Genomic DNA, 8,019 nt, shown 5'->3' on the forward strand with positions numbered 1-8,019 from the left:
TATATATAGAGAGAGAGAGAGAGAGAGAGAGAGAGAGACGATTTGCAATTTAATTATTTGTCACATTTCTTTTCCTTTTCTGTATCATTTGAGTTTCTTCTCTGTCCTTGTGTGACAGTGGTATAGTGATTAACGGGTTATAATTTAGGAGTTTGATCCGTTTAATTACATGAGTCGGGTTATAGTTAACCTATATAATCTTATATTCTATCCATGCATGCATCGAGAAGACCCACCTAACACGTAATATTTAGGGTTGAAAATTTTTGACACAACCTGTGAATCCAATATGAACCCAACACAAAATTAGTGGATTATAGTTAAAGGGTTTAACTCTTTTAATTAAATCAATCAAATTATACTCAGAGTCTGTTTGAGAGTGCGTTTTTTTAAAAATAATTTGCATTTTTAAATTAAATTGCAATTTTGGAGTGTTTGAGTTGCGATTTTAAAAACACAAATTTTAAAATCGTGGAAAAATCGGTGATTTCTATAAACTGAGTAGGGTGTACTTATTTGAAAACGTGTGAACTTAAATCAAAATCACTATTTTACTTAAAACAATATTTGGCGCAATATTTACCTATTTGGCCATAAAACTTCAATTGTATACTAATGTTATCAAAACACTAAAAAAAAAAAAAAAAAAAAAGTACTTCTTAACATGTTTTACCAAACGCCTGTGCGACTTTAAAAAATAGCGATTTAAAAAACGCAATTTTTAAAATCGTACTTATTGAAATCGCACTCCCAAACGAACCCTTAATCAATGAACTCTACATATTAACACCCCTTACCTTTCCTTTAACAACAATTATCAACCATATTTAGGGAAAAAACAGTGTTGTCCCCGTCAAGAGTAAGTGCTTCTTCAATATATATATATATTTTAATCCTAGGTAGTGGATTGGAGGAAAACCCACCAAAAAACAAGCACGAGGAGCAGCAAGTAAACGAGAAAAAAATGGGTACGACCAACTCTTTTGTGGCTAGCAATATGTTCAGCAACCAATTATGTCTCCATCTTTTCTTGTGTAGTCAATTTCCAACACTTGTGTTTGTGTTTTTTTTTATTTTATGTAAATTAAAACGTTCTTAGTTGAAAATTTTTGTTAGGAAAATAGTCAATTTTCCATTTTTTTTTTACTATCTTCTTGAAAATAATTTTTATTGACTATTATTTTACATTGTACCAAACATTGAAAAATAGGAAAACCATTTTTTTTAAAATCATTTTATGTCTAAACCAACGGAGCCTAAGATTATTTTTCGTTGTTTGACATATTGAATATAGGAAAAACTACACTTATTTTCTCAAACTTGCACCCAAATTTGATTGTTCTCCCAAATTTTTAACAATTGTAATTGACACCAAACTAATTATCTCTTTCACTTAACCCTCTATCAGAAATTTACGCTAAATCCAATTGAAAATTTAAAATATGACAACAATCCCCTTCCATTACATAATTTATTTTTATTTTTTTAAAAAAATAATAATAAAGAAAACACCATGGCCGTGGATTTCCATGGCCAAGGATTTATTTTTTTTATTTTTTTTTGTACTGTCACACGAGGAAATAGGGGGTTAATTATGGATATTTTATTCATTTTCTGTCGGATTTAACAAAAAATTCTAGTAGAGAAAAATTAAGCGAAAGGGTTAGGTAATTTGAGGGGCCAATTGTAACTTTTTAAAGTTTAGAGGAGATATTGCAATTTAAGTGTAAGTTTGAGTGGGATAAGTAGAGTTTTCTCTTTAAATTACTTAATATTAATTACAATAAGAATCTACTATAACTTGTTTGCAATAGGGTAAGGGCGGTTTTGGAGCTATAGAAATAAAGCGACTACTTAGAACTAGTGGGAGATTGAGTTGAAAAATAGAACTAGCTTCTTTGTATAAAAAACGTCTAAACGAGAATTTTTAAAAGAAAAAAGAAAAAGAAAAAGAAAAAAACCTCATTTTCAAGCTTTTCTCGGCACGCAATTTTAAGTTGTTTTTAGAGTAAAAAAATTGTAAATATTAAAATATATTTTAAAGTATTTAACGCAAATTCCAAATAGAAACCTTCATTATTTATTTACTTGAGCACATGGAGCCTGGAGGGACAGGGAACAAAAGTCTACAACTTACTAGCTTTGATAGGAGCTTGTCAATTGCAAGTCATGAACTCGTGTTTCTCGATTATGGAAGCAGTAGCATCAAATTTTTCCTGCTACTCGATATGATCAAGAATCTTTGACCCTCAAGGCCTAAAGCTTTGAATGGTAGGTCACGATCATGTGCCTCCATAGTCCATATATGCAACACATGTGTTTATCATTTGTAAGCCCTCTTTTATAAAAATGTCTATTTGATAAATTAAAGAAAGTTTTAAGGGAGATGTAAATTAAAGTGTTTGATTGTCACAAAAGCCCTTGGAAGGTAGATTTTATTTCCTTTATGATCTGATATTAATATTATTGATATATATTTTTTAGTATAGGTCGATTTATGTTTCCTTGTATAAGTTGATTTAGATTTCATATTTATAGTTGAATAAGTCAACCCATTAATAAAAACTTACAGAGATGCATTTCAAATGGGTTGTTCTTAGTCCGCAGTGCATACCACTTGGCTATAGAGGGGCAGGCTGCTTCACGTGGGGGAGCTTCCACCCAGGGACAAAGGAGTGAGATGTGAAAGATACGTTGGCAACTAAATGTTCCCAACGTTGTTAAAATGTTTGTATGGAGGGCGTGCCACAATCTTCTCCCTACAAAAGCCAATCTATTTCAGAGGGGGGTGACTACTACCCCACTGTGCCCAATATGCAACTTAGAAGAGGAAAGAGTTGAACATATCTTGGTCTTGCCCATCAGTGACCGATGTGTGGGGGTACGACTCCATCAAACTGCAAAAAAGTACGTGTGATAGAAAGGACTTCGCACAGCTCTTTGAAGAGATGACAGATCGTTGTGATCAAGCAGAAGTTGAAGTTTTTGTGATTACGGCGAGGAGGATTTGGATGCAGCGTAATGATGTAGTCCACGGGGGTTTGTTTACTCCTCCCACCCAGGTTTATATGGATGCTGTATCCGCACTGGAGGATTTTCATAGGATCAATGCTTAGTCTGAGGAGATGGGAAGATCAAACCAGCAAATTCCAAAAGTTACGTGGCAGCCACCTTCCATGAATTTAGTAAAAATTAATTGGGATGCAGTTGTAGATAAGAAGAACACAAGCATTGGCCTGGGGTTCTTAGCAAGGGATACTAATGGTAGATTTCTGGTACCTTGTGGTATAAAAAAGAAGATGGCAAAAGATTCGATAGTGGCCGAGGCTCCAGCTGCCCTTCACGCGGAGATTTTTGCCAAAGAGCAGGGGTTCTCGAATGTCATTTTTGAAGGGGATGCATTAGAGATTGTTATTGCAATGAACTCAAACGAGCCATGTTGGAGTGGCTACAATCATTTCGTGAAAGATATTAAGCAATGCATGAGCTCTTTGGACACGTCAACTTTTATTCATGTGGTTCGGGCAGCAAATTCCGCTACCCACGGTTTAGCTAAAGTGGCCTGTACCCATCTCATCGATAAAAATCGGTGGCATTCTATTCTATCATGTATTGGTGGTATTATTAGGAAGGAGGAATTTTCCCCCTTTCCTTGATTTGCTCTAACTGAGCTTGAATAAGATTACAAATTTACTCAACCAAGTCTATAAAAATGACATGTGTCATTTTAATATGTGAAAAACATATGCTTTTTTAATGTTAGGAACAAAATTGGAATAAATTTTATTAAAAACTAATGTACATCTCACATGTTATTAAAAAAAGGGACCCATGTCATTTTTATAGACTTGGTTGAAAGAAATTCCTCCAACCTAGTTTAAAGGAAAACTCTGTTCAAAACTTAATTCTATTGCTTAGGCACTCGCTACTGCTTTTTTCCTTTTTTTGACCCATTCACCTCCTCCGTAAGGGCTCTCCATTGCCTCTATGTGGCTTTTTTCGAGGGAGGAGGGATAGACCTCTTCACCTCCACCTAGTGCGGCCGCCCCTAATACCCCCTTTGTTACCGGGTTCCTCTTGTGTTTTCCATTTTCACCACGAAGACGTTCCTCCTCCTCGTCATCACTCTCTGACTGTTCTCCTCCCTCAGTCGCTTCACCATGCTTGGTTCTATGGCGGATCTCAAATCCGGTTCTCTCTAGGCCCGATCTGTTTCCCTTCGTTCCTCCATAGCCCTGACACTGGGTTCCCCGGCCTCCCAACTCTCCACTGCTTCCTCCACTTTCTTCCTTTGACCACCACTCGTTGGCGCGTGGTCCTCATGCGCTGACGCGTGTTCGCCAAGCTACTTCCAGAAGCTCCTTCGCCAATCCTCCTCGGCCCCACACTCAGTTGAAGTCGCTGCTTAGTGGGTTTTTTTCACTTTTTTTTTTTTTAAAAAAAAAATAAAAAAATTATTTTCCATACATTTTTATCTTCCTTGTGTTTTGTAGCTTTCTTTTTTGTATTTTGCTGCTTGTTTGTTTTGTAGATTACTGTCTCCCTACTTTATTGTGCTTTGCATTTCTAGTGGAAACTTTTGTAGCCACTTTAGTGGTGGATCCTCTTTGTCCAGCAGTCCTTGTATCGGACTATGATAGTGCATTTTCGGCTTCAACCTCCTTTAGGTGGTTGTTGCTAGTTTTAAGTGGGGGCTCAGATAAGTTCGCCTTAATCTGTACCTCTTTTGCTTTTATAACCACCTTAAGCAGTCCCTTGAAAGGACTAAGTCACTCTTTTGACTAATTTCTTATTGTTTGTAATTATTTTTGCACTATTTTAATTTGTTTTGGGTCTGTCGTTGAGGAACTCATCATTTTTTGGTTTTAGGATAACCCACTCTCTCTTCCTTTCAGATTAGGAGTGGGAAGGATCTCCTTTGTAGCCATTTTCCTTATTCAATTAAAAAAAAAAAAAATTGACCCTTTAATATAACGATTGACTCACATGTATGCTATTTGTGTTAATTTTTGAGTTGTTTCAAGTATCTATCAGTTCTTCATGCGTTTTATAAGTTTGTTTGTGGATTTCGGGAAATTTCTTTCAAGATTTTCATCTAACATATGTTTGTTACTTGTTAGGATTAGATTGAGTCTTGGAGGGATCTTGTAATCTCATTCATGTTGTAATTATTTTTATCACCAAATGGTAAAAGGGAGAATTTGTTAAGTTTTTTATGGGTTTATTTAGTATCCAAAATGTACCTATATAATTTGTGGCTTAGGTAGATTTGTACTTAGGATTCGGCTGAAGAATGCTCAAGAAAATCAAGTACAAGAAGCTTTGTTTGCAACAAAATACTTAGATAGTGAGTTTCGTATGCAATGTTGTTTGTTGATGTCTGGACAATGCCTAGCAAGTGAGTTTCGGTTGCAGGCCTGTTTGCAAATGTCCTAGACAATTTGGGTCAGTCGCACATATTTGGACAATTTTGTGAGACAATTTTTTGTCCACTAAGGCGTTCGAAGATGTCTAGTCATAAAATTGTTGTAGGGGTTGAAACCTTAAGGATGTTTGGACGCCTCCACAAAAAACCTAAATAGACTTTAGGTTTCAAAGCTAATTTTTACAAATCTATAAAAGGACTTTGAATGCATGATTTTCAGTGAGCTCAGCATTGTTCTTCCATGATGATATGGATTGTTTTCATGCATTGTGAGCTTAGCAATTATTTGTCTACAAAGAAATATTGTTCATATGAGTGTATGAAGTTCAATATCTTGGAGTGATCAAACTACATCTAGTTTTACATCAACAAACCGTTTGAAGTCTACTGATAGGTCGTTGAAGAGTGAACCTATCACTCCCGAGTCCTTCTGTGCTTAATTTGATTGGCAATATCACACACATGATAGTAAATTGGGCGTAACTCAGGCTATGTGCGTTAGAATTGTGTATAATACCCTAATTCGGAAAGCTCTTTTTGGTACACACGCCATGGTCACCACACTATTCATGGTGACCGCATTTTCAGGATCAAAGTTTATCGTTTTCACCTCCAAAATTTTATTTTAAGTTATTCTCTGCCATTTCTAGGATATAGTAATTCTCTTTTAGGGGTGGCTAGGCTTTATTCTTCCACTATTTATGATTCTTTTTTCCCTTCTCCTAATCTCTTTTTACCTCAATTTCTAAGTCTCAAATTACTATCCCATTTTTTCAGATATTACTATTTCTATATGGTGTTCACATATACTTAATCTAATATTTTACTCCACTATTTTCATTTCCATTTTTTTTTTTTAATTTGATTTGTCCATGGTGTTACAATCTCCCTGCTTCATCCCAACCTTCCTCCTCTAATGACAACCACACCCAAAAAGAAACCTAGCTGCCCCTTTTCTTCATCACCACACTTTTTCAACTTTCACTTGCCATCCTACTTGTTTCGTTGTAAATTCCTCTCCCATCTCTCACGATTGCCCTTGTCCCTTTACATTATAGCCTCCTAGCAATTCCTTTCCCCACCTTGCGTTTGTGGGTCTTTTGTGGGATTTGTTTTTAAACTATTGGCAACGGTATTTGATTTTTTTTTTTTAAACCAAACAATGGAAGATTCAATATTTTTTTCGAATATATTTTCGACTAAAAATATTTTTTTCTTATAAACTATTTTATGTTGAAACAAGATGTCTTATTCGTTGAAAGAATATATTATTTGTAAAAGAGCCTTTGATATTCTTGAAGGAAGATTGAGAAAACAAATCGACTCTTTAATTTCATGAAATGTTTAATTTCTTGAGATATCATATAGAAGTGAAAATGTTGTGGTCTTTTGTAATTTAAATCTCATTAAATTTAGTACCTTGTTTTGATTGAGAGGGAGAAGGAGTAGAAAATTCTTCATTCAAGATTAAAAAGAAAAAAAAAAAAAAAGGAGCAAGGATTGAAAATGATTTAAAGGAAAAAAAAATGAAAACAATGACTTCAGTAAATATATTTATGTTTATTTTAATTTACAATTAATAATCATTTAATCAGATAATACTAATTGAATTGTAAAATTTATAGAATTCAACCTTTTAATCATCTTGACTCTATTGCCTATTCATGACCTCGTGGATGAAGAAAATGATTGCCACATATACCGTTTAGGAATATGACCTCGACAAATTTAAGTACATTTTTCTTCACTTGATGATGGTGAGTGAGCAAGCAAGTGAAAATGGCAATACTCATAATTGATTTAACAAATAATGGAGTTTAAAATGATTCAAAGGCTCCGTTTGTTTCAGTGTAAAAAAATTACTAAAATATATTTTATGTATTTTTCGTTGTTTGGTGCGACAAAAAATAATAGTAAAATTGAAAATATTTTTAGTTTGACTAAAAGAGATTATTTAGTTTAGAAAAATGGAATGTTTTTAAATTGCGTAAACCATTTTTTGAGTTTGAGTTTATCATTCTCAGAATTAGAACAGCGATGAACCTCCACTATGTAATTGTCGGAACACCACAAGACCATTGATGGAGCTCCACTGAGCCATCACCGGTATCTTGATTTCTAACAGCAATGCATCATGGTCCCATATATATATATATATATATATATATATACCATTAAACCTTTGTCGGATCATCGGGCCTCTACCAACCCATTGTCGAACCACCACCAACTATAGCCAAACAACCTCAACCACCATTGTGCCACCAATAGGCCCTTGTCGGACCACTCCCAAGCCACTGCCAAACCACAACCACACCATCATTGGACCAGAATTGGGCCACTACCAGAGCATCACTAGGCCACCATTGGACCTTCTTTAATCGTTGTTGAACCATAGTCGGGCCACTATTAGATCTCCATCAGACCACATGTGGTGTACATCTGGGCCTCGTTGAATCATAGCTATGCCACCCCTAGACCATCGCCAGACCACCATCAAGCCCCCACCAGGCCACCATCGGACCACAACCCGACCTTCGCCTACCATTACCAGACTATAGTTGTGCCACCATTGGGTCACCACCATTAGAACT

This window comes from Corylus avellana, chromosome ca7, assembly GCF_901000735.1.
Source record: "Corylus avellana chromosome ca7, CavTom2PMs-1.0".
Classification (NCBI taxonomy): domain Eukaryota; kingdom Viridiplantae; phylum Streptophyta; class Magnoliopsida; order Fagales; family Betulaceae; genus Corylus; species Corylus avellana.